General features: G+C 38.2%; 1 protein-coding gene across 1 annotated transcript in view; it reads left to right on the forward strand.

Annotated features, from left to right (window-relative positions):
- Nucleotides 1-6,000, forward strand: part of Mast4 (microtubule associated serine/threonine kinase family member 4) — a 493,834-nt gene that overhangs the window by 265,394 nt on the left and 222,440 nt on the right. The window lies entirely within an intron of this gene.

The following is a 6,000-nucleotide window of genomic DNA, read 5'->3' on the forward strand; positions in this document are numbered from 1 at the left end:
GGTTGTTGAGTATGATGTTATAAGAAGGGCCCGAGTTTGATCCCCGGTACCAAAAAAATAAAAATAAGGGCCAAAGAAAAAAACCTCAAAGACAAAAATCTTCAACAAGTGAGAGGGATTTTTACATGAACACTCACAGGTTTCAAAGGAGTTCTTAAAAAAGCAATTTGCATTCAGATTGATTAGTTATACCCTGTGAACACATTTTCCCGGGGAAGCTATATTCCATACAGTGGGTTTCCAGTCTATAACCCTATATCCACCTTAACACATAGTCTCAGGAAAATTGTCTTACAGTAATCCAGAACCTCATGGGCCCTAAGACTAAAGACCTATGAAAGTCAGAGAACCTGTGTGACTTCCCCCTTCCCTACCTCTGTGTCCACTGGAGTTCCATGGGGTGCTGGCAGCATCCACTCCTGCTGTGGTAAGAAAAGCTTCCAGCATTGAGCATTGGAATCATATTTAGTTTATTTACAAGGTAGTTAGATTATACTGTATACAGAATCTTATTACCTGCATTATCTTTTATAGATGAGCAGTCATCAAATTTTTAGGTGGTGCCTGCTAATCTTGCATAGTAGCTTATATGGTAAACAGCTGGACCTGCACTTTTATCCTTGAATTCCTCTCTTTATGTTCTGCTACATATGTATGAAGAGATGGCATAGAAGGCTTATGTCACACCAACGTTGTTGGGTAAAAGTAGTCTCAAGATAATGCAGTCTATATTTTTTCTCTGCTTCCCATCTTGAGTTCTGTCACGTTCTCCCAGTCTTTAAAATGTGCCGAGTAAAGAGGAAGGAACCTGAGCAACTCTGGGAGTCCCCACTGAAAGAGCACCCACTCTCAAAGTGAAGTGATTGAGGAGAAACGTAGCCGTGTTGCTGACTGGAATACAGGCAATTCTGTGTCTGAGGAAGGTCAGAGGGAAGGAAAACTGACTGAGAAGGAAAACACTGAGTGGAGAGAATATCTGCTTTGATTTATCTTTGTTTTTATTGGTGTTGATTTTATACTTCAGCATTCTACTTTGTGACTTAGATGAAATTATTGGACCTCTTTGTGAATTCTAGGAATAAGGTATTGATGTTTGCCTAAATGTAGACTTTTTTTTTTAGTCCTAAATTTTACTTTATTCTCATTCACTGCCTCAGGTAAAATAAATAAATAAATGAATTCTATTCCCTTTTGATCTTCATTTCAGTTTATTCAAAATGGATGGCTGACAGCCTTCAAAGGAGTGATGCAGGCATTGGATGTTTTATTCAGGATATTGCTTCTCTGCCCTTTTGTGCAGCTATTCAAATTTCTATGGAAGGGCCCGAAAGGTTGTCACGGATTTTGCCAACAGTAAATGACAAGTGGTATGTGTGGGGTGAATGTTCCAGGTGTCCTGGAAATGTCTGTTACAGCCTCCCCACCCCCTTTCTCTCTCGCTCTCGCTCTCTTGTTTGTTTTCCATGGAATGCTAATAGTTCAGTCTAAAACTTTTAGTCATGGAGATTCAGGTCTTCCATGTAATGTGTGGAGTAAAAATAATTTAGAATGCAATTACGAGTCGAGAATACATTAAAAAAAAAGCACACAGTAACTTTTAAAACAGATTGTTTTTAATAATTCTGTACCTTTGGGACACACAGAATTCCTTTTTTATGCCCACCTCCTTTAGGAAGTCCACTTTGTTTTTTCATTGGCTGCAGTGACGTCTTTTGAAGATCATTACCTTAGTGCCCCCTAATGAAATGTAAATAAAATGAATGATTACAGCTTGATTATGGGTCCAGTATTTATGATGCTCCCAGTAACTTGCTGCATAAATTTCAGCATGTGAGTAAATTCTCTTAGGGACAGTCAATGTGAGAGTATTTTATTTTTCTTTCCTATTTTTTATGATGTACTAATTCTTTTCACCTCTGAATTCTTTATAGTTGTTTCTACCCTAGAAGAAGTAGTACCCTGGTAAATAAATATATTTTTTTCTGGATGACTTTTATGGTCCCTGTTGGGTTTGGACCAGACCTGAGTTGCTGCCTGATGCTGACCTGTCAGGGGAACATTGAAATAAAGGAATACAGCTTTTCTTTTCTTTTTTCTATGCCATATCTATTTCCCCCTCAAAGGAAAATGTGTCAGCATTTCTCTCTCCAGTCTTTTTATATAAAGCATGTCAGATTTAAGTCTACACTTTGTTAAAAATCACAGTGTAATGGGTTAACAGTATCTCTGCTTAGAGATTTCAAATATTTTAAGTTTTCTTCTTTGTCATCTAGACAAAGGAAGTTAGCCTCCCACTGAATTTACTACTCAACACTACTTTTCCCTGCTGCCTCTTCTTTCTAGAATTGTTATGAGCGTGAAATATCCATAGAACAGTCTCTTCTTTGCTGTGATCCTTACCCAACTGTGGCGGGACATAGAATAACCCTTCTTGAAGCCTGTGCATTTTAACAAAGCCTGGTTGGGCCACATACTCTGGATTCCATGGGAAAAGAAAGTTGAATTTTAATTAGATTTGAGATGACAGGTACATTGCAAATCTTAATATTGAATCTCAAGAATTCTTCTTTTTCAGACCCAGCAATTTGAGATGGAAGAGGGTACATGGGAGTACTATTGGTAAAGATACTAATGCTTATTCAGTTATCTCTTGTGGCCTGGAGGCTTTAAAAAAAAAACAAACTGATTTCCCTTCCCTGCACAATACAAAGAAATAGAGAGTACTGACATGACCATGTTCTCTTAGAAAGCGGATAGTCCTTCTTATGCATGAGCCGAGTATCATAGGTCTTCCTTCATCCCAAGTAGCTTGTTAATAAAAAAGGTGACAGGTGATGAAGGAAACTGTAGACCCCTAAGACCTGAAGTTAAGCATGCTGGGAACTGAGTACTCCTTGGGCTGAGCAGATAGAACAGGAACGGTGAAGGATCAGAATTCATGCTCTGTTCTGAGCAGGCTCACCTGTTATGGAACCAAAGACCAAGTTTTTTGGAGTGTGGTAGGGTATATGCATAACCTCACTCTGGAGTTTAGGTGATGTGGGAAAGGATGTATAATTAGCATATATGATTTTAAATTTACACTGATTGTAATCAGTGCTATCAAGGGAAAATTGCAGAATGTTGTAGGAAAAGAAAATGTGAGTCTCTAGAACAAGTCAATGAAAACCTTTCTCATAGTATTAAAGTTGAGATATATATTTTAATTTGATGAAGTAGAGGAAAAGCATTTTTTCTAAGGTAAAATCAGGAGTGTTTTATTTCATTATAGAGTCTTTCAATTAGTTAAAATCATATATGTGTGTGTATGACCGGAGAATAAACAAAAATGTAAATATAGAATAATTTAAGATGTATAAAGTGTTTATACATCATAATACATATTAGGGGAAAGAGTATGAGTATTAGAGACAGGAAATAAATCTCATAGCAAAATGGTTGAAGATGGAAATGTTAGGAGCTGGAAACACGCACACCACTAGAGAGTGAAGATGGTTATTTCTGAAATAGAAGAGCAAGATTCAAGTTCAAGTTCAGATCAGAAAACAATGAGTAAGTGCTGTGTGAAAGGGAGTATTCTGGAGATGAGTAAGGAGCACTATCAGGCCTCCAAAATGGCGCAGTTTGTTTTGGAAGCAAAAATGTTATCCTTCAATAATCTTGAAAAATATAAACATTCCATAAACATTCTAACATGCACTTGGACTGTCTCTGCCCCCCTCGATAATCTTAGTAAATTATCTAAAGCACACTGTTTTGTTTTCTTTTGTTTTTTACATTTGCAGGATATTTTTTTTAAATTACAAAGTCACCTGGATGAGGACATGCATAGCAAGTGGTCTACAAACTCCTTTGCCCTCTCTAGGTGGGCCATTCTCTAGAATCTCCATCAAGGCTTGCTTTTAAGAATTATCCTGTCTTCCTAGCTGGGTGACCTTGGATAACTTAATACTTCTAGATCTGCTTCCTCATTTGTAAAATGGATATAAGACTGTCAGTGGATTAAAGTATCTGAAATTGAGACGTAAATGCTAAATGTTAGGGATCGCTTCTTATACAATACTAGAAATTAACAATGTTAAAAATATTTTCAAAAGGATAGAAATAACATAGGCAGTTTAGCAAGACCCTATCTCAAAATAAAAATTTAAAAAGTGCTGGGGACCTAGGTCTGTGTAGAGGTCCTGGGTTCGATCCTCAGTCCTGCAAAGAAAACAAAAAACAAAAAGTACATCGGCAGATATTTGAAATTATCACACTCAAAACAGCATGTAGTTCTGTATATACCGCTTGACTGTTGGAAATGGACAGAACTAGCTCTTCTCTCTATTGCTGTCACAAAATGCCTAAAGTTCCAAGCAGTATGGGAACAATAAAGTTAATATTGGGCTTTTCTTTCTTTTATTTTACCTGTTTTTTAAGGCAAATAAATTTGGCCCAACTTATCCATCACACCTTGCCTCTCTCTGACACTCTCTTTCTCCCCTCGGAATATACCCAATAAAAATATTTTAGATAAAATTCTGTTTTTCAGGCAATTTTATGATAAAACTGGGAAATACTAATTTTTATTGTTTCCAGTATTTGGCACATAGTAGCTGATCAATAATTGTTTGCTGAAGGAATGATGCTTACCCAACATGAAATATAAAGAAATGACATTTGCCTCCCCATGGCTCTCCTAGTCTCCGATCGTGAAAGAATTACATGTGAACAGGTCATTTCTTTCAGGTTTTCAGTTCATCAGAGTATTTTGTAACTAAAGAGTTGAGCTTGATTTGGAAAAATGCAAGATATGATGGGGGAAGCAGTTTCAGAAGGATGAACCTTTTGAAAGAGCTTATCTTTTCATTGATGATACAAACATTTACATCCCCTCTTTACACAGTGTCTTCCCCCGGTTTAAAATCAAATGTCCAGAAATATTACTGAGATTGTTTCCCTAAGGATGGCACTGTAGCACATGGCCTTTTCCTGCTCACTGCTATCCTACTGCATAGGTGACTCAGATGTTGAGTAGTCAGCGCTGCCCACAGAGGACGCAGTTTTCTGTGCTTGGACAGTAAGTGTGGAAAATAACCCTCTGCCTTTAGCAGCCAACCTGAGTCCTGCAGTAGAGCAATCTTGCACTTACTCTTGGTAAAAAGTCTTGCAGAGCATCAGTAGTGAAAAATACTTTCCTGGAGTAATTTGCAACTTCACAAATTAAAAATGGTGAAATGGTTTGTAAACCAGGCATGGTGGTGCATGCCCATAATTCCAGCGCTTGAGGTAGGAGCATGGCCATGAGTTGAAGGCCTGCCTGGGCTGCAGAGTGAAACCCTGACTGCACCTATCCAGTGGCTGATAATGGATCAGGCCAAGTGTACCGAATCATCCAAAAACTGGAAAATATATTCCATACCCCAGTAATCTGTCAGAGCAAGAGGTAACCATAGTGCTGCTGAGTATAGAAGTAGAGGAGTTTTGTTACAACCTCTAGAACAATGAGGGGTAAGCTTTTAGAGCTTTCAATGGTGACAAAGAGCCCGCTGTGGCACACATGCCCTAAGTTTGCCCCCACCGCTCTAGAGGGTACTGGGTCCTTTGTGAGGCCTCTTCAGAAGCTCTGTGTCTCTATTTGCCACTCTTGTCACTCAGAGTTCCTCAGTGTCTATGGTACGGTGGTACCTCAGTTCATACATTTAATTCTGTGATTCTGGTTGCAGAATTCATTCCACAATTCTGTTGGCAACTGAATTGCAGACAGTCAGAACCATGGGATGAATTCTGTGACCAGAGGGAGCAATGTACTCCTAGCTAGCTATCTGGCTTATGTATGTGATATATGCCTGGCTTTATACAGTGTTTTACAAATGCTACTAAGAATAACTTTCAGTTGGATATTTAGTATGTTGGGTTCATTACTTAGGAAAGTGCTCCTGGAACCGTGCACACTCATTGTCCATACTACAATCTAGGAAAGTAGAAACTACTTTAAGTCAGAAAATCTTTTTTTTT

Source organism: Fukomys damarensis, unplaced genomic scaffold, assembly GCF_012274545.1.
Source record: "Fukomys damarensis isolate Sample0158 unplaced genomic scaffold, DMR_v1.0_HiC HiC_scaffold_1, whole genome shotgun sequence".
NCBI classification, from domain to species: domain Eukaryota; kingdom Metazoa; phylum Chordata; class Mammalia; order Rodentia; family Bathyergidae; genus Fukomys; species Fukomys damarensis.